We start from the raw sequence: 20,033 nt of genomic DNA, 5'->3' as shown, positions 1-20,033 counted from the left end.
GTAAATATAGGTAATAATGCCTCTCCGTTTAGAACTAAGGGTTAGAATCAAAAGAGAAAACTGACAGTTAAGTCATGTGAGCTATGAGAGAGCAAGATACTATGGTTCTGGCAGATAGCTCTGGGAAATGGGAAATGGCCTTAGTTCTTTATGTCCTCAGAAGAGGAAACTCTGAGCGGACTGCAGAGGGGGTTTTGACATAGGAATCAAGGGTTGCAAGAAGAAAATGAGTGAATGTTGGCCACCCTTTGCACATGTGCCTTGGGAGAAAAAATGATCTTGAGGAAGTTGAGGTCAAGTGGTGGGTATGTATCATATGTTGGAGTAAGAGAATTTGATATTTGAAAAATATGCTGATTAATAATTATTTTTTTAAAAGAAATGCAACTTTATCATTATTCTAATATTTACATTAATGACAGAAATATCTTATATAATAAAAGGGTAATGTGCAAATTGACCCTAACAGCAGAACGACTGGGAATGACTGGTTACTATGACACACACTGACCACCAGGAGGCAGACGCTCAATGCAGGAGCTGCCCTCTGGTGGTCAGGGCGCTCTCACATGGGAGGAGCTCTGCTCAGCCACAAGCCAGGCTGACGGCTGCCAGCACAGCGGTGGTGGTGGGAGCCTCTCCCGCCTCCTCAGCAGCACTAAGGATGTCCGACTGCAGCTTAGGCCTGCTCTCCGCTGGCAAGTGGAATCCCCCAAGGGCTCCCAGGCTGCCAGAGGGATGTCTGACTGCCAGCTTAGGCCCAATCCCCCTGGGGAGCAGGCCTAAGCCAGCAGGTGGTCATCCCCTGAGGGGTCCCAGACTGCGAGAGGGCACAGGCCAGGCTGAGGGGACCCCCCCCCCCCCCACAGAGTGCATACAGTTTTGTGCACCGGGCCTCTAGTTAAGGATAATAATGGTGATAATAGCTATATCTAAGTGCCTCCTATATACTACACTTTCCTAAGCACTTCATATATGTTATGTCTTTTGATCTTTGCCACAGTTCCAAAAAGAAGGTATTATTATTCTCATTTCACAGATTAAGAAATTGAAGCTCTAAGAAGTAACTTTCTAAGTTTGCAAAAGTGGTATAGAAGTAGTATTCAAGTTGAGGTCTGACTCTAGAGCTACTATGCCTTATTACTTCTATCACATTCATTGTTTTGTCCCCACATGCAAGGGATGAGGACAAGCATAAAATAATATACTATCACAAGGGACAGACTGAATAACTGTTTAAGGAGCCTATCTTTCAGGATTGGGGTGTGTGTATTTTGGATAACATAAAGATGAGTTGGGGGAATTGCATGTTCAGGTATGACCACGGTTCTCAAAAGCTATCTTCGTTAACATCAACCAAGTTCAATTCAAGTTTCTTTTCTGTTTGAGCAGATTGTAAGGACCAGGGAAAAGGTAGAGGGTTTCTCTTTAGTTGTGAAATAATAAGCACCTTGATGTGCCGACAGTTATAGGTACAGGCAGTCCTCACTTTGCAATGTAGTGCGGGGCAACATAAATGACCATGCAAGTTAAAACTGGAAAAACTAATGGGAAAATTTATGATTGTTCTGTGACCTTTAAAAACGTTGTTAAACAACAAAATAAACTGACAAACAAAATAGGACTATAGACATGGAAGCATGGAACAGATTGTCGTAACAGATCTCAGAGGGAGGGAGGAAGAGAGGGTGAGAAGAGATTAATCAAAGAACTTAATATACATATATGCATAGTCCATGGACACAGACAATAGACAGAGGAAGGACTGGGGTGGGGTAGGAGCCAGGTGGAAGAGGGCAAAAGGGTGAAAATGGGGGACATCTGTAATACTCTCAATAAAATAAATAAAGATGTCAAATATTGTACACCTTTTTTATTGATTATAAATATATAGAGAAGTGGAAAAGTAAAATTAATATTTATTTAGTATACTATAGTTTAAAATATTGAGAATTATAATGTGGTTTTTTGTGTGTGTTTTTTTTGTAAAAGAACTTATCAAGAGGAGTTTGAACAGTGCCTGCCCTCTTGTCTTATAACTCGTGATATGGAATGAGTATGTTTTTCTTTGCCTTGGTGAATTGTTATAGTATTTTCTCTCAGAACTTTGAAAATATTATTCCTATACGTGCTGGCTTTTATTGTTGCTGATGAGAAGTCTTCCAATAGCCTAATTGTTGTTCCTTTATAGTTTATTTTGTCAAATTCACCAACAGAATTCGAAAGAAGTGACTTGGTTAATCACTGATGGTGATGTGCTTCTATTATTTACATAGTGATTTGTGGACTGAAGAGCTGGTAGCAGTGTTTGTAGTACTGTATTTAATTACTCACTGTTAATATACCGTGGTAACTGAAATTTGTGCATTTTAGAACCTTGTAAAGTGAAGACTGCTTGTGCATTTCTAATCCTTAGAACATTCCTAGTAAGTAATAAGTAGGTGGCGTTATTCCCATTTTTTAGATGAGGACACCAAGTCTTAGAGAAGTTGAGTAACCTGCTCAGCATCATATGGCTATAAATGGCAGAAATTATATTCAAATATAGGTCTGATAGCTCTTTCTGCCAAGACATACAGTCTACAGGAAGTGGAATTTCAGGTGCTATTGGTTTCATGGAAGAAATATTACCTAAAGGGAAATGGAAATGAACTCTATGCTTTAATTATGGCCTTCCAGGAGAATTACCTAGTGAAAAAATTTTACGAATGTTTTGTTTATTCAGCAAGTACTTGTTGAGCACCTTTTTTTGTCACTGACTCAATACAAAACTATGTGAAAACTGTCTCTGTATTCAAGGTAGCTAACAAGCCAGTAGGTGTATGAACAGATAAGTTCAAATAGGCATTTCCTATTTTCAAGGGAAATGCATTACTAAAAATATATTTGAAAGAAGAATGTCCAAGAATTGACATATTATGAAGGAGGGTTTATTTATCATAAAGCTAAAATTTAAAAAAAAATTTTTTTGTTAATCCTCACCCGAGGATATTTTTCCATTGATTTTTAGAGAGAGTAGAAGGGAGGGAGAGAGACAGAGAGAGAAATATCGGTGTGTCAGAGACACATTGATCAGTCTGCGGGCCAACGCTCTATCCCAGTGATGGCGAACCTATGACACGCGTGTCAGAGGTGATGCAAACTCATTATTTTGGTTGATTTTTCTTTGTTAAATGGCATTTAAATATATAAAATAAATATCAAAAATATAAATCTTTGTTTTACTATGGTTGCAAATATCAAAAAATTTCTATATGTGACATGGCACCAGAGTTAAGCTAGGGTTTTTCAAAATGCTGACACGCCGAGCTCAAAAGGTTCGCCATCACTGCTCTATCCACTGAGCCAAACCGGCTAGGGATAAACTTTATCTTTTTAATTTCTAATTATGGGTTTATAGGGGTTATAAAAGCTAGGTAGGTGCTGTCCCTGCTCACAGATTTGCTGCCCCTCTTCCCATCCTATTCACAGGAATTGGGCAGAAGAAAAGTAGGGCAACTCTTACTCTTTAGAACTTTGTTATGGGATTTATTTAGATTTAGGGTAAAGGGGTCTTTCTTTCCTTGCCACTGTAGTGCCAGACGAGAGATGCTTTAACCAGTTGCCTCTGCCATACACATATGCCATTCAAGGCATTTAGCTTCTTGGAGTTCATTGCTGCCTTTCCTTTTCTTTCCTTCTTTTCAGGCCCTGTTCCACTGTCTTCTCTGTAGCCTCAAGTAAGTGAGCATAGTTCAGGCTTCTTTTGGTCCTGGGGTCTCTTGGGCTGGCAGAGGAGACATCCTATCACCTTAAGGAAGACAGTCTTTTTCCCCGAGGTTATTGACAGGCAAGCAACACTGCCTCTGACTTATAGCTCAAAAGCATCATAAGTCAACTGAAGAATGAAGGCCAAATGAAGGGCCAAATTCAGCGTACAAAAGGGTTTAAATTTAACGTTTATAAGTCAAAGACTGTCAGTTGTTTCAAGTGCAGTGATGGACGTCTGTATGTGGTTCTTTAGATTGCAAGGAAAAGGTGCTTATTAAAAGCTTACAGCATAAAGGCTTTACAGTGGTAGTGGTGGAAGAATTACCATACCAGCTATTTATTGATTTATTGTGGAAAAATATACACAAAATTTACCATCTTAACCATTTTTAAGTCTTAAAAATGGTTAAGTACATCACATTGTTGTGCAGCCAGTCTCTAGAACTCTTTTTATCTTGCAGAACTGAAACTCTACATCCGTTAAACAACTCCCCATTCCCTTATCACCCTCAGACTCTGGCAACCACTCTTCAACTTTCTGTCTCTGACTATCTAGGGTACCTCATATAATGGAATTATACAGTATTTGTCTTTTTGTGACTGGCTTATTTCACTTAGCATAATGTTCTTGTGGTTCATTCATGTTGTAGCATATGCTAGGATTTCCTTTTTTAAAGAATTTATACATACAATTTTCCATTGTATGTATATATGTATGTATATATACACACATACCACATTTTGCTTATCCATCCCTCTGTTGGTGGATACATGGGTTGCTTCTGTCTCTTGGCTATTGTGAATAGGGCTGCCATGATAGGGTGTACAGATATCTCTATGAGACCCCAAATTGAAATTATTGGATCATATGGTAACATAGCGGCTATTTAACCTTTTCATTAGAAAGAAGCCTTTTACTACTTTCTTTCTTAGAACACATGAATTTATTATTCTTACATAAATTGTAATTTATTATTTTTATATACATTATAATTATTAATATATTTTAATTAATTAAATATATTCATTTTAATTAATCAAAGGCATGTGTAATTGTCAGAGGAGATCTAGTTACATTTATCACCCTATATTGATCTATACGAGATGCAGTCACTGATTACTTTAATGTATTGATATAATTGATATAAATCCAAAACAGAACCACATAATATCTTCATTGCATCCTTATTGTGGATAAACATGATTTTGGAAATATTGAAAATAGCCAATAGAAATAATTATAGCCAACATTGGGGGGTACTTAATGTGTAAAACTCTATGTGTGTATTATCTCTTAAGAACCTTTATAATCCTTAAAACAGCCCTTTTAAGTTGGATTCTGTTAGTAGTCCTATTTTGTAGATGTGGAAATTTAGGGCACAGAGGGGTTAAATAATTTGTGCAGTTTTCCACTTAGCTAGAGGCAAAGTGAGGATTTGAATTCACACAATCTGACTCTGGAGTGCATTCTCTTTTGTCTCTCTGTTTTACTTTTCACATTAGCTTTGTTAGGTATAATTTACTTAGGATAAAATGCATCCTTTTTAAGTGTATAGTTGGAAAAGTTTTGACAGGTGTATACATCTGTACAATCATCCCAGTAAAGATGTAGACTGGCCGAAACCAGTTTGGCTCAGTGGATAGAGCATCGGCCTGCGGACTCAAGGGTCCCAGGTTCGATTCTGGTCAAGGGCATGTACCTTGGTTGCAGGCATATCCCCAGTGGGAGATGTGCAGGAGGCAGCTGATCGATGTTTCTCTCTCATCGATGTTTCTAACTCTCTATCTCTCTCCCTTCCTCTCTGTAAAAAATCAATAAAATATATTTAAAAAAAAAAAAAAAAAGATGTAGACTGTTTCTATCACCCTGAAAAAGTTACCTAGCAGAGCAGTCATTTGTGAACATATGGTATACTGCTTGATCTCTGAGGTAGATACTAATTCTAATTTTGCTGTTGAAGACATTGAAATTTAGGAAGGTTAAGGAACTTCCCCTGGTTACACACTAAGTGGCAGAGCGTGAGTGACCCAGGCCATTTGATTCCAAAGCTATGCTCTTGACTACCATACTACCTTCTTTCCCTCCATTACCACTTTTTTAGAACCTAGTGGGTGCAGGGGCCTCAGGTTGGGATAGTGGTTTAATCTCATTTTACTTATAAGGCGAAAGACCTTGAGAATTGAAATGATATGCTCAAGAACCAAAAGAGCTTCCAATGAACTATTTATTTTATGGTGAAGATCTCTAACATATATAGAATGCTTTGCAGCAGTGGTTCTCAGACTTTACTGTGCTTGTGATTTATCTAGAGATCTTGTTAAAAGGTGCATTCTGATTCAGTAGGTCTGGAATGTGGCTTTAGATTCTGCATTTCTTAAAAGCTATCAGGTGATTCCAGTGCTGCTGGTCTGGAGACTATACTCGGAGAAGCAAGGCTTTACAGTTCAAAAAGTACTTTTAACTCTTTTTTCTTGTAAGGTGTAGATATTATCCCTGTTTGCAGGTAAGGATACCAAATTCAAAAGAATAATGACTTGTTCAGACTCACAGGGATGGTACTAGAACCTAGGCTTCTAACTTTGAAAACCAAGTTAGGTGTTCATTCCCTACCTCACACCCAGCAACAGGCTGAAAACACTGCATGTGAAGGAAGGCTTGAAAATGATTATCCTAGGTAATGAGCAAAATGAGCAAAATTAAAACTTAAAATTGAACTACTTTTAAAAAATTATTGATTTAGAGGAAGGGGGGAGAGAGAGAGAAAGCGATTTGTTGTTCCACTTATTTATGCGTTCATTGGTTGATTCTTATATGTGCCCAGGGATAGAATCCACGACAGTGGTGTATTGGGAAAACACTATAACCAACTGAGCTACACTGCCAGGATGAACTAACTACTTTTTCATTTCAGAAAGTTTTCACTTATCTTTTAGACTGAAGTCTATAGTTTACTCGTTAGAGTTTAGTAATTCTTGAAGGCTAAGTACATTTTGAAGTCTAATCGTGACTTAGCATTTACCCAGGTCATCCAAGATATTTACTAGAAAGAATTGTCATTTGGTAGCACATATTGGAAGAAATTATTGACTTTTAAAAAATAGAACAGTAATTAACGGGTGGGTAAATAAGGAAACAAATACCTCATGGTAATTTGGGAAACTTTACTGAACTGGAATACATAGAATAATAAACATTTATGAAAGTCTTACCCAGTGCATTATTATTTGAGGTTAAACTTACAAGTTGTTCCTTTGATTTTGGGTTCTACCCTTGTATTTTTATCAACTGTTTCCCAGTCAGTGGAAAAAACCTCACCTGGAGACTTAGGTGGTGCAAACGAGCATTTTAAAAGAAGTAAAGTTATTGAAGAAACATAGTAGGACCCTGAAAAATGGTCCCCAAAGGAGACAGCAAAAGTAGTTTATGATGACAAGGAAGTCCCACATCTTTTACTGTGGGGAAAGTACATGATATAATTAATGCCTTGGAGTCAGAATCAAGGATTCTATCTGAACTTTGTTCCATTGAATCTTGTGACTTTGGGCAAATCACTTAATCATTCTTTGTATCAGTTTATTTACTCAAAAATTAGAATAATGATATTTGGTAGGGTCATGAGAACTAAATGGCATGATATATGTGAAAGCACATGGTGCAGTGCCTGGCAAATACTAGGTGCTCAATAAATATTAGTTAAATTAGAATCAAAATAAGTTTTTAAAAAGTAAATCATGCTCTGTTATAGTCGTGGCCTCCTTATCTGCTTAATGTGTGAAGTTGGGTAGGCTGTAGTATCTAGTCATTTAATCAAATACTAATCTAGGTGTTTTGTAAATGGTTAAGATCTACAATCAGTTGATTTTAAGTAAAGATTACTCTCAAAAATGTGGCTGGACTTCATTCAGTCAGTTGGAAGGCCTTAAGACCAAACACTGAGCTTCAGAGTGGGTAGGGTAGGGAGATTAAACCTTCATTTGGGGAGGTCTCTTACTTAACTCCTCACCTTAGAGGATCTTCCTTTCCTTCTCCTTTTTTCCTTCTCTTTCATATGTTTGAATATATTGTGAATATACCAGCATTTTTAGGTGTTTTCAGTGGGAAGGTCATTTGGAGTGTCTAGTGTGCCACATAACCTTCACCTAATTGCTTTTGCACTGTTCCCTTTGTCATTTGTAGCTACCTACATTCTTTCAATCAATGGATACCTCTTTAAATCTTGACTGATAACTCATTACAGAGTTAGGTTCTTCTTCTGTTTTCCTTTGAAGACTTCTATTGACTGAGGGATAAAGGCCAAATTCTAAACATGGCATGAAAATCCCTTTTTAAAAAAATGAATATTTTCACACATACACCAGAGTTGGAAGAATTTTGCAATCAATATCTGTTTACTTACTACCTGGATTCTACCATTAACATTTTACTATATCTATTTTATCACTTTTCTATCCATTTATCTATTCCTCTCTCCATCTAGCACTTCACTTTATTTATTTTTATACATTTTAAAGTAAATCTCAGACATTTGTATACTTTCCTCTTAAGTACTGCAGCATATCACTAAAGTTCAATTATTTTTCCCGTTTGATGTAAAATTTATATTTTGTGTAATAGACAACGCTTAAGTCTATATTTGCTCATTTCTGAGAAATGCATACATCTGTAACCAAAATCCCTATCAAGATATGGAACTTCACCATCAAAAAGGAAAGTTCCTCATGCCCCCTCCCTGTTAATCCCCATCTCCACTTTCCCCCTTGTCCCCAGGGGCAAAAATGTTCTGATTTTTTTCCCACCATCATAGGTTAGATTTGCCTGTTCTAGAACTGCATGTAAGTGGAGTCATATAGTATTAACTATTCAGTGTAAGTCTTCTTTCCTCAGCATAATGTTTTTGAGATCCATCTATGTCATTGCATGTATTAGTGATTCCTTTTTATTGCTGAATAGTGTTCCATTGTATGAATATACCACAGTTTGTTTATTTTGCTGTTGATGGATACCTGGCTGTTTTCAGGTTTTGGCAATTATAAATAATGCTGTTGTGAACATTTGTTTTCATTTTTCATAGGGTAAGTACCTAGGATTGGAGTAAGTGGGTCACAGAATAGAAAACTGCCAGATCTTTTCCTAGAGTGGTTGTACTATTTTACATTCACAGCGTTTGAGCCACATTCTGGCCAACATTTGGTGTCAGTCTTTTTAAGTTTCTCCTTTCTGGTGGATGTGTAGTTGTAGCTCATTATGTATCCAATTTATTCTAAACTCTTCAGTCTTTCTTCCTTCTTTTCATTGTACTCCGTAACTTCACTACTTATACTGGATTCCTGCCAATACAGGTTATTTATGTAAATACTTATATTAAGTATTAACGAGTATAGTATTAACTGTATACTACTAGTAATAAATTGTATTTTGAAGCCATGCAGTTTTGAGGTGGTGTTATTCAGCAATAGATAACTGAACCAGTGTCTGAAGTTGAGTTTTGAGCAATTTTGATTTCCTGTGGTTTAATCTCAAGAATATACCAAATTACACCATACATTATTATTCTTAGAAGATAAGACTTTAAACATAATAATAAGGTTATGTTTCTCCTATGTGAATATTTCAAAGAATTTTATGAGCATAATTTCACTTATCCCTATAATGTCCTCATAAGACTCAATGAAAATAAGTACTTCAAGGATGAAATATTTCAGTTGCAGAGCTAGAAAAATCTTTGACTCATTATAGGTGTGTACTCTTGCTCTTAAAGTTCTTTAACTTTTCAGAGCAAGGTGCTTTTAACAGCTAGTGGATAGACTGGATAGAGCCAGAAAACAAACCAGAACTCCAAAATTATGCATGTCAAAATCTAGGTACCACTCTTAAGAACTGTTTTTATGGCTGACATTCACTTATTTATTCAGTCACACAAAATGATAGAGATTCTAGATAAGATAGTGTTCCCAAAATGAAATGTTACCTTCCAGGTAGCAGTTATACCTCCACCCTCACTGTTTTTTCTCTCTCTTTTTTATTTTTATTTATTTATTTATTTTTTAAAATATATTTTATTGATTTTTTTTTTACAGAGAGGAAGGGAGAGGGATAGTTAGAAACATCGATTGGCTGCCCCCTGCACACCCCTCACTGGGGATGTGCCTGCAACCAAGGTACATGCCCTTGACCGGAATCGAACCCGGGACCCTTCAGTCCGCAGGCCGACGCTCTATCCACTGAGCAAAACCAGCCATGGCTCTCTCTCTTTTTTAAAGCAGACAAGAGGGCATGTCTACTTCATTGTCTGATCCCTTTCATCACTGGCATAGATTCAATTAGTCTTGCTAATCAGATTATCCTACCCAGTAAAGGTTATGTCCTCCCAGCCTCGCTGCTTGCCTTCCCTGGGACTGCCCTGTGTTGGTGGATCTCCAGTGGTATAGGCTTTGGTGCTTTCCCTGGTGGGCAGACTCTGGGGATGTGGGCCCAACAAGTCCCAAATTTATTGCCAACAGTCTTAGTCCAAGTTCTTTGTAAGTCCTTTCTCGGGGAGGTGGCCCTGGCTAGAACACATAGCACTAAGAAGGGGAGCAAACATATTAAGAACAGTATGCCATGTCCCTTGAAACATAAGCTGTGCAGATGTTTCTTCCCTGCAGCGACTGTGTCAAGCAGCAAGGGTGGACCGGCTTCCAGCATTGAAGCAGTCTTCTAGATGTTGACATATTTGTGTAATATCAAGAGATTGCATTTATTAATACAGTACCTCTGATTTCATCAGAAAAGTCTTTAATTATTGAGAAGCTGTCAAACTCACAGGTAGATGCAGGTTTTTAAAAATTCTGAATTTCGCTTCGAAGCTTGGATTTTATTATTGGTAAAAATACTGTCAGTTAGTTTTCTTAAAGTGGCAGTCTCACTTTACTCTGGAAACATCTTCCAAATGCCCAAAATGAATAATCAGTTCTTTTAAGTGAAAATGACGTTTCATGGAAAAAACAGCTAGTTGAGATCACAACTCAAAACAGTCACACAAATGCTTTTCCTTGAGACAGTTATCAAGGAACACATAGTATATAGAAGTTCTTTGTGAACTTCTCCAGTATATAGAAGTTCTTTGTGAAAATTCCCATTTCATTACAAAGAATATTAAAAGATATACACTCAAGAGTTGAGATTTAATACAATTAGTCATTTTTATTTTCATCAAAATAAAAAGCATTGTTAAAAAACTTCAAAATAAAATACTTTATCAAAGGCATTGTTAGTTGGCTTAAAAAAAACACAACTCTGAATGTATGATGGTGGGAAAGAATACAATGACTATAGTGTAGTTTGGTTGTTATTGCCCTGATTCTTGCAAAGGTGCCAGCAATTGTACCCACCATTGGCTTTTGTGCCATCAGTGCAAATGCCAATGCAATGAATAAGGTAAATAACTCTCAGTATTACAAAAATAGTGTTGAACTCAAGGACCCCGGAAAGGGTCCACAGACCACAGGTTGAGAACTGTTGCTCTAACCTACTAAAAAAGATTTGTTCATTGCACACAGTATTTAACATACAGCTTTTTGGAGTCTGCTACTTTTTACAGAGGTTTTAATGGAGTATATTTTAGCAGGAAATAAGAAAATATAATTTATTAGTTAGTTCAGAAAATGGGCCCTACTCCGTGGGGGGCACAGACGTGTTTAAAATCCTCATTGGTGACCTCCCTATCACTGCTAGAAAGTTTTATGTACTTTCTCTTCTATTTAACAACTCTTTCAGCAGTTAGATCTGATGAAATTCCTTATGCTCTGTGCAGCCAGGAAGATTTAAATTCTGAGAGCTCATGCCAAGATTTCAAGGAAGAACCACTGACTGTTTGTTAAAAAATATATGGATTTCCCAGGGGAAATTAGTTCATTTTGTGGCCTTTTAGATAACATTTAAAACAACAGTATTAATATAACAGCTAATATTTATTGGTACTGTACTTACTATGTGCCAGCCACCATGCTAAGCACCTATTTAATTATAATGAAAAATCTGTGTAGGGAATATTTATGATGATGGCACTGCATATTTAAAGTTATTCCCTTCTTCTATGGCAGCGGTTCTCAACCTGAGGGTCGTGACCTCTTTGGCAGTCGAACGACCCTTTCACAGGGGTCGCCTAAGACCATCCTGCATATCAGATATTTACATTATGATTCATAACAGTAGCAACATTACAGTTATGAAGTAGCAATGAAAATAATTTTATGGTTGGGTCACAACATGAGGAACTGTATTTAAAGGGCCAGAAGGTTGAGAACCACTGTTCTATGGAGAGAAAACAGGTAACTTTCTTAACACTCTGACATTTTATTAGTTTTCAGATGAATAGTAATTACATATTTGCATACTTTTGGTTGCCTTTTGCATAACCAATTGAGAATTCATCATAGAAAAGTCTCTTAAATTAGTCAAATTATTTTCTCCCTTCTACCATATCCAATCATCAGGCTTATCATAAAGTTACTTGTCATTTTAAAAAAATTAATCCTCATCCAAGGATAGGCTTCCATTGATTTCAGAGAGAGAAGAAGGGAGGGGGGGAGAGAGAAACATCGATTGGCTGCCTTGTGTATGCACACAAAATGGGGATCAAACCGGAAATCTGGGCATGTGCCCTGACCAGGAATCAAACTGGAGACCCTATGGTACGTGGAAGATGCTCCAGTCAACTAAGCCACACTGGCCAGGGCAAAGTTACTTGTCTTTTTATCATTCCTCTGCCTCATTTGCTCTCCATTTGCTTCCTGGGATGGAATTAAAACTTTTTACAGTTTGGTAGGGAGATCACAGACATATTATTTATGTGTATCTTAGTTTCATTTTATCTTAGTAGCTTTATCTCCTGAGACAACTTGCTCCCTAGACATAATATAAGTTACTTCCCATGCTTTCTTAGACACACTATGTTCTTTCTTGCTTTTGCACGTGTCTGTATTATTTGTGCCCTGAATACTGTTCTCTGCACTAAGTCCTAGTCACATTTAAGGCACACTCAAATATTTTCTCTTCTGTGAAATTTTCATCAATTATACTAAGCCAAGGGTTAATTAGTTGATACCCTTTTCTGTCATTCTCTATTATGGTAAGGTGTGTTTTTAAAAATTTAATGTTATGTTTATATAGGTTTCCCTTATAAACACAACTTTTCTCATTTTTCTTATTAGAAAGTAATTACTTTCATATTGTAGAACATTTTGAATCATTCAGCAGATATTGACATTACTTTCAGTATGCCAAGTATAATACTAAGCCTGGGATAAAGAGTGGTAAAATCTTCATGGAGCTCATAGTTTAGACTTGGGGAAGTACTTAAACAAATAATTCAACTCTTCAAAATTTTATGAAGGAAAAATATAGAAAATATAAAGAAGCAGAAATGAAAAGTACCAGTAACCATTCTCTCCAGCATCTATCTATAACAATAAAAGCATAATATGCTAATTAGATGATGTCCTTCTGGATGAAGGGGTCGAGGCAGAGGCCCCGGCCGAGGCGGTGGTGGGGGCTGAGCCCCTTGCACGAATTTTGTGCATTGGGCTTCTGGTTATGTTATAAAATGAAATTTGTAAAAATGGGCCCAGCCCAAACAGGTCCATGAAGCACAATTAAATGGCACAAATAGGTGGCTTAGATTCCATGGTACCAGCTTTTACTGTGTTACCACTTCGCCCTCAACCCATACCTGCAGCCTCGTGGAAAATTTCTTATGATCAATTAATTATTTACAATATATCCTCTCACTATTCTCTTTCTATATTTATACATATATATCATATTATATATTATATTATATTTTTATTGTTTTCAGAGAGGAAGGGAGAGGGAGAGAGATGGAAACCTCAATGATGAGAGAAAATCATTGATTGGCTGCCTCCATACTGGGGATCAAGCCCACAACCCAGGCATGTGCCTTGACTGGGAATTGAACCGTGACCTCCTGGTTCATAAGTCGATGCTCAACCACTGAGCCATACCAGCCAGGCTATACATATATATTTTTAAATAAAATATTATTCATTATGCAATATTTTGTGACCTGATTTTCTTAATGAATATAATGAACATTTCCATGTCTTTAAAAAGTGATTTAGAAGATAAGCTTTAAAAAAATTCTATGTAAGAGCTTATCTTTAAATATAGATAGATAGATAGATAGATAGATAGATATAAAACATTTATCCTATATTTATCAGGAGTAAAAGCAATATCTATTGATATCCCTCGTGTAAAATGATACATTTAGCATGCATTATTCTTTTACTTCTCATTTTATTTTTTATCGTACAAGTCAAGGTAAGATAGTCTGCAACATGGCAGTGATAGTGAGAATGAATGTAAGGGAACTCTGCTCCGATGAGCATTCCTATCCCTTATTCATTAACCTTCTCCTGGGATAGTTCAGGACCCCTTTCCATTACTATCCTCCTACTTTTCTTCTCCCCCAACTGGGAAGATTCTTCTGTATGCATATAAGGCATAAAGCAATACACTTGTATAAATGTACATAAATAAGGATATACACTGAAATATTGCTTAATAGAAAAAATAGAAAACAGCCTAGACTGTCCATTAGTATGGGAATAAATAAATATAATTTGGTATATTCCTATGAGAGCAGTTGAAAGGAATGAACTAGACGATCTATCTGATGGCTCTCTCAATTATAATTTTTATTGATAAAAAATTATTTGAAGATGCCCCAGTCAGGTGGCTCAGTTGGTTGGAGTATTGTCCTGTACACCTAAAAGGTTGTGGGTTCAATTTCTGGTCAGGGCACATACTTAGACTGTGGGTTCCATCCCTGGTCGGGGTATATACAAAAGGCAACCGATTGATATTTCTCTCTCACTTCAATGTTTCTCTCTCTCTTTCCCTTTCCCACTCCCTAAAATCAATAAACATATCTTCAAGTGAGGATTAAAAAACCCCAAACTATTTGAAAAGTGATATTTACAGAGTTATATTATTTAGATTTTTTTAAAAAACACAACCAAATATACAGCAAAGCAAAACTTTGTTTATGGACACGTATGTGTAAAATAATTTTTTAATGAATTACAATGATGCATACAAATTAACACTAACCATTACCTCTGAAAATGTGTGAGGGGGAATTGGACTGGAGAGATGGGTGACCTTGACTTTATCTGTAATAACATTTATTAAAATAAAAGGCTTGACATAGGCATAAAATATAAACAGTGATCAACTCTGAGGGGTGGATGTTTGTTACATTGTTCAAACAACAGTCATGTTGTATAGCCTCTGGTACAAAATAGATATTTAATGAATTTCAGTTCTTCCCATTTTCTTCACCCATTCCTACAGGAAGAGTGGATCAATAACTTACATTACACACCCAGTTTAATATCCTAGTTATTTAAAGCTTCTCCAGCAATTTTAAAGACCCCTCTAAATGATAATATATTCTGAAGTACATATTCAAAAAACAAACATTCTTTATGATAGATTGGGCCAGAAACCAGTCCTTACAAGAAATACCAGTGATCCCAGAGACCAGTTTTTATGAGAAATACCAGTGATCCCTGTCTAGAAACTTTTGTGTTGCTATTTGATTTTTACTTCGGTACTTGCAAGTCTTCCATAGATTATAACTCACTAGACACTATTTCAAGTGAATTAAAATGAATTTATTGTGAGACCTTTGTTATTTAGCTAATTTGTTCCTAGTACACATGCTATTGGTCTGATTATATCTGTTTTTGTGGTTGCCTCTTTTATATTGTTTAGCTTAAGTAGATAAGGCATTTATCTATATTCTGATTTAGTGAAAAAAGTACTATCTGTTCAAGGCAATCTGTGCTAAGTGCCATATGAGAGGTTAGAACATTAAGTGCTGTCAGAAGAGGGAGCCTGGCGGTTGCTCAGTGGTTGAGCATCGATCCATGAACCAGGAGGTCACAGTCAGGGCACATGCCCTGGTTGCAGGCTCGATCCCAGTGTGGGACGTCCAGGAGGCAGCTTATCAATGTTTCTCTCATCGATGTTTCTATCTCTCTATCTTTCTCCCTTCCTCTCTCTAAAATAAATAAAAATATTTTTTTTTAAAGAAGAGGGAGTGATCATTTTTAGTAGGGTGATTAGGCAAAACTTAACTAATTGAGTTGGGTCCTGAAAAAGTTTCAATAAAAAGGGAAAGGAGGTAGAGATTATCAGAGTAATCATTTCCAGATTTTGTTATTTCCATAATGCCTCTTCATCTTGTGCATAGTTTGGAAACTTCCCCCTTTTCACCTCTGGACATCTAAAATCTTCATAATACTTCTCCAGGGAGTTTAAGACCATCTTACTTCCCTTGCTCTTCTGAGTCTTCTCCATCACGCTTATCTATTAACTGTTAATTTCACTGTTCAACTTTCATTTTGAACCTTTTTCAAAGCAGCATTATATTCACATAATGCTCTTTTTTTCTGTGAGTCTTTCTCCTCCCCTATAATTTCCATCTTGTTAGGCTAGAGCAGCAGTTCTCAACCTGTGCATCGTGACCTCTTTGGGGGTTCAATGACCCTTTCACAGGGGTTGCCTAAGGCCATTGGAAAACACACACACAAACACATATATATATTGTTTTTTTCTTAATTAAATCTTTATTGTTCAGATTATTACAGGTGTTCCTCTTTTTTCCCTCCACCCGGTTCCCACCCCACCCTCTGCCCTTACCCCCCCAGTCCTCATCCATAGGTGTACGATTTTTGTCCAGTCTCTTCCCACACCCCCACCGCTTTTCCCACCCCTGAGAATTGTCACTCCACTCCCTTTCTATGCCCCTGATTCTATTATATTCACCAGTTTATTCTGTTCATCAGATTAGTTATTCACTTGATTTTTAGATTCACTTGTTGATAGATTTGTATTTGTTGTTCATAATTGTTATCTTTACCTTTTTCTTCTTCTTCCTCTTCTTAAAGGATACCTTTCAGCATTTCGTATAATACTGGTTTAGTGGTGATGAACTCCTTTAGCTTTTTCTTATCTGTGAAGCTCTTTATCTGACCTTCAATTCTGAATGATAGCTTTGCTGGGTAAAGTAATCTTGGTTGTAGGTTCTTGGTATTCATCACTTTGAATATTTCTTGCCACTCCCTTCTGGCCTGCATAGTTTCTATTGAGAAATCAGCTGACAACCTTATGGGTACTCCCTTGTAGGTAACTGACTTTTTCTCTTGCTGCTTTTAAGATTCTCTCTTTGTCTTTTGCTCTTGACATTTTAATTATGATGTGTCTTGGTGTGGTCCTCTTTGGATTCCTTTTGTTTGGGGTTCTCTGTGCTTCCTGGACTTGTAAGTCTATTTCTTTCACCAGGTAGGGGAAGTTTTCTGTCATTATTTCTTCAAATAGGTTTTCAATATCTTGCTCTCTCTCTTCTTCTGGCACTCCCATAATTTGGATGTTCGTATGCTTGAAGTTGTCCCAGAGGCTCCTTACACTATCTTCATATTTTTGGATTATTTTTTCTTTTTGTTTTTCAAGTTGGGTGTTTTTTGCTTCTTCGTATTTCAGATCTTTGACTTGATTCTTGCGATCCTCTAGTCTGCTGTTGGAAGTCTGTATAATATTCTTTATTTCAGTCAGTATATGCTTAATTTCTAGTTGGTCCTTTTTCATAGTCTCGAGAGTCTCACTAGATTTATCAAGGGTCTCACTAAATTTATTGGTGGTGTCTAGAAGATTCTTGAGTAACCTTATAACCATGGTTTTGAACTCTATATCCAGTAGTTTGCTTTCCTTTATTTCTGTCATTTGTGACCTGTTTCTTTGTCTCCGCATTTTGGCTGCTTCCCTATGTTGATAGAGTGGCTTTCTGTGCTAGGTGTCCTATAGGGCCCAGTGGCTCAGCCTCCCCAATTACCTGAGGTAGACACTCTTGGTGCACCCCCTTCTGGGCTTTGTGCACAGTCTTGTTGTAGTTAAGCCTTGATGGTTGTAGGTATCACTGGGAGAAATTGACCTCCAGGCCAATTGGCTGTGAGAATCAGCAGTGCCTGCAGTGGGAGAACTTCTGTGCTGGAGGCACCCTTATGGGGCAAGACTTGCTTCAGTGAGGCATTGGTGCTCACTGAGTCTGCCCCCTGAGTGTGTCCCTTATGGATCTGAGGAGTTGTAATCTGGATGGTCGCACTCTGACAACTGGGTACACTGGCTCTTGGATCTCTAAGGAGGTGCTAATTTAGCCTTTGCCTTAGGCTATCCAGCAGGAGCTACAGAGAGATCTGTAGATTCCTCTTCTTTGTTTGGTGTTTGGAGGTGCCCAGATGAGGCCCAGCTGTGAAGCAGTGCAAGCTGCTGTGGGGCCTTGGGCCTTCTTTTGGATGTTCTGGGTCTCTTTGACTCAGCTCCAGTTTGTTAGGTTATTTCAGATTGCAAAGGGCCAGGCCATTGATATGCAAAAGCCTCTGCACACAGCTTGGGTGGGGTGGGGTCTCAGGGAATCAACAGGGTGGAAAAGACAGCTATCGCTGATCCTCAGCCCTGCCCTAAGAGGCCACGGGTCTCAGTGTCCCGCAGTAATCACTGCCAGCACCTCTGAGAGAAAGCTGCCCTCGAGTTCCGCCCGATGCCAGACAGTCCAGTTTCTCCCCGTATGAGTCTGGGTCCCCAGAGACTCGCCCAGAACTGGAGTTCAGAGCTGTTGGAGCTTGTGACTCCCTCCCGATTGAAAAAGACAACCGCGTCCTCAGTTGCCAGCCTTTTCCACATGCGCCTCCGTACCTCTGTACTTTACTTCTGCACCTCCTCTGGTCTCAGTGTGCTTTTCTCTTTCCTTCTAGTTGTAGAATTTCCACTCAGCCAGCCTTCCTGTGGTTCTGGATGATGTCCGTTTTGTCTTTTAGTTTTATTTTTGAAGTGGTTGTGCGAGGCAGCAATTTCAGGTGTTTATGCTACCATCTTGGTTTCTCTAATTACATATTGTTTGTGATTAATCACTACGCTTTAATTATGTTCAATTTATAACAGTGAAATTGGGGGTCACCACAACTTGAGGAACTCTATTAAAGGGTTGTGGCATTAGGAAGGTTGAGAACCACTGGGCTAGAGTTTACCGGGACCATAACTGATAATGGAGCTACCAGGACCTTTTATCTCTTAACCACTATGTACTTGACCTTTCACCCCAAACCTAAAATTATACATCATTTTGAATTTAATATGAACACTTCCATTTTTACAATGTGTAGTTTTAAAATATTTTTGTTACAACTTACATGCAATAAAGCGAAAGTTGTAATGTATGCTTTTTAAAAGAATGTAAAAATGTTTTCATAAATTAAATATTTTTTGAAGCCAATATATGTATGCCAAAGAAAACAGAATGGCCCTAACCGGTTTTGCTCAGTGGATAGAGCGTCAGCCTGCGGCCAAGGGCATGTACCTTGGTTGCAGGCACATCCCCAGTAGGAGGTGTGCAAGAGGCAGCTGATCGATGTTTCTCTCTCATCGATGTTTCTAACTCTCTATCCCTCTCTCTTCCTCTCTGTAAAAAATCAATAAAATATATTTTAAAAAAAAAGAAAGAAAAGAAAACAGAATGACTCCTAGATTAGCAGTGATAGAAATCCTCCTTATCTTATGGCATAGTTCAAGTGCTACCTCCTTACTAAACACGCTCTTGGTTTCCCTCCCTCCCCCTAACTATGTTGTCTATGCTGTTTTGTCCTGCCATTCTCCCTTGCTAGTTGTTTATCTTTCTTCCCTACGAAATTGTATATATCTTTCTTAGGACAGAAATCAGTGTTATTTACTTACTAACCTTTCTTCCCATTTCCCACTTCAGTGCTTTGCGCATAAAAAATACTTATGTTTGTCAAATTGACTGAATTTGTGTTTATCATTTTTTAAAGTAAGACAGTAGCTCCTGGAATAAGGTTGCTTCATTCAACATTGTTTCATTATAATGTTGATGAAGAAAAAAAAAATCGATTCCAAGCCCGGGCCACTGTCTGTGTGGAGTTTGCACATTCTCCCCATGTTTGCATGTTTCTCAGGGTATTCTGGTCTCCTCCCACATCCCAAAGATGTGCACGTTAGGTTAACTAGTGTGTGTCTACATTGTCCCGGTCTGAGTGGGTGTGGGTGTGGGTGTGAGTGGCCCTGTGATGGAAGCGTTGGTTACTACCTTGCACTCGAACCTGCCAGAAGAGGCTCTAGTCACCTGTAACTCTGAACTGGTATAATTGGGTTGGGAAAAAATTATCTTACTTGGTTTTATTTACCTTTCTTAAATGTATGTATAGCT

General features: G+C 37.7%; 1 protein-coding gene across 2 annotated transcripts in view; it reads left to right on the top strand.

The window, feature by feature from the left end:
* ACER3 (alkaline ceramidase 3) overlaps positions 1-20,033 on the top strand; it is a 99,383-nt gene that overhangs the window by 2,122 nt on the left and 77,228 nt on the right. The window lies entirely within an intron of this gene.

Source organism: Myotis myotis, unplaced genomic scaffold (genome assembly GCF_014108235.1).
Source record: "Myotis myotis isolate mMyoMyo1 unplaced genomic scaffold, mMyoMyo1.p scaffold_m19_p_10, whole genome shotgun sequence".
Classification (NCBI taxonomy): domain Eukaryota; kingdom Metazoa; phylum Chordata; class Mammalia; order Chiroptera; family Vespertilionidae; genus Myotis; species Myotis myotis.
This window is presented reverse-complemented; position numbering and strand designations above follow the sequence as displayed.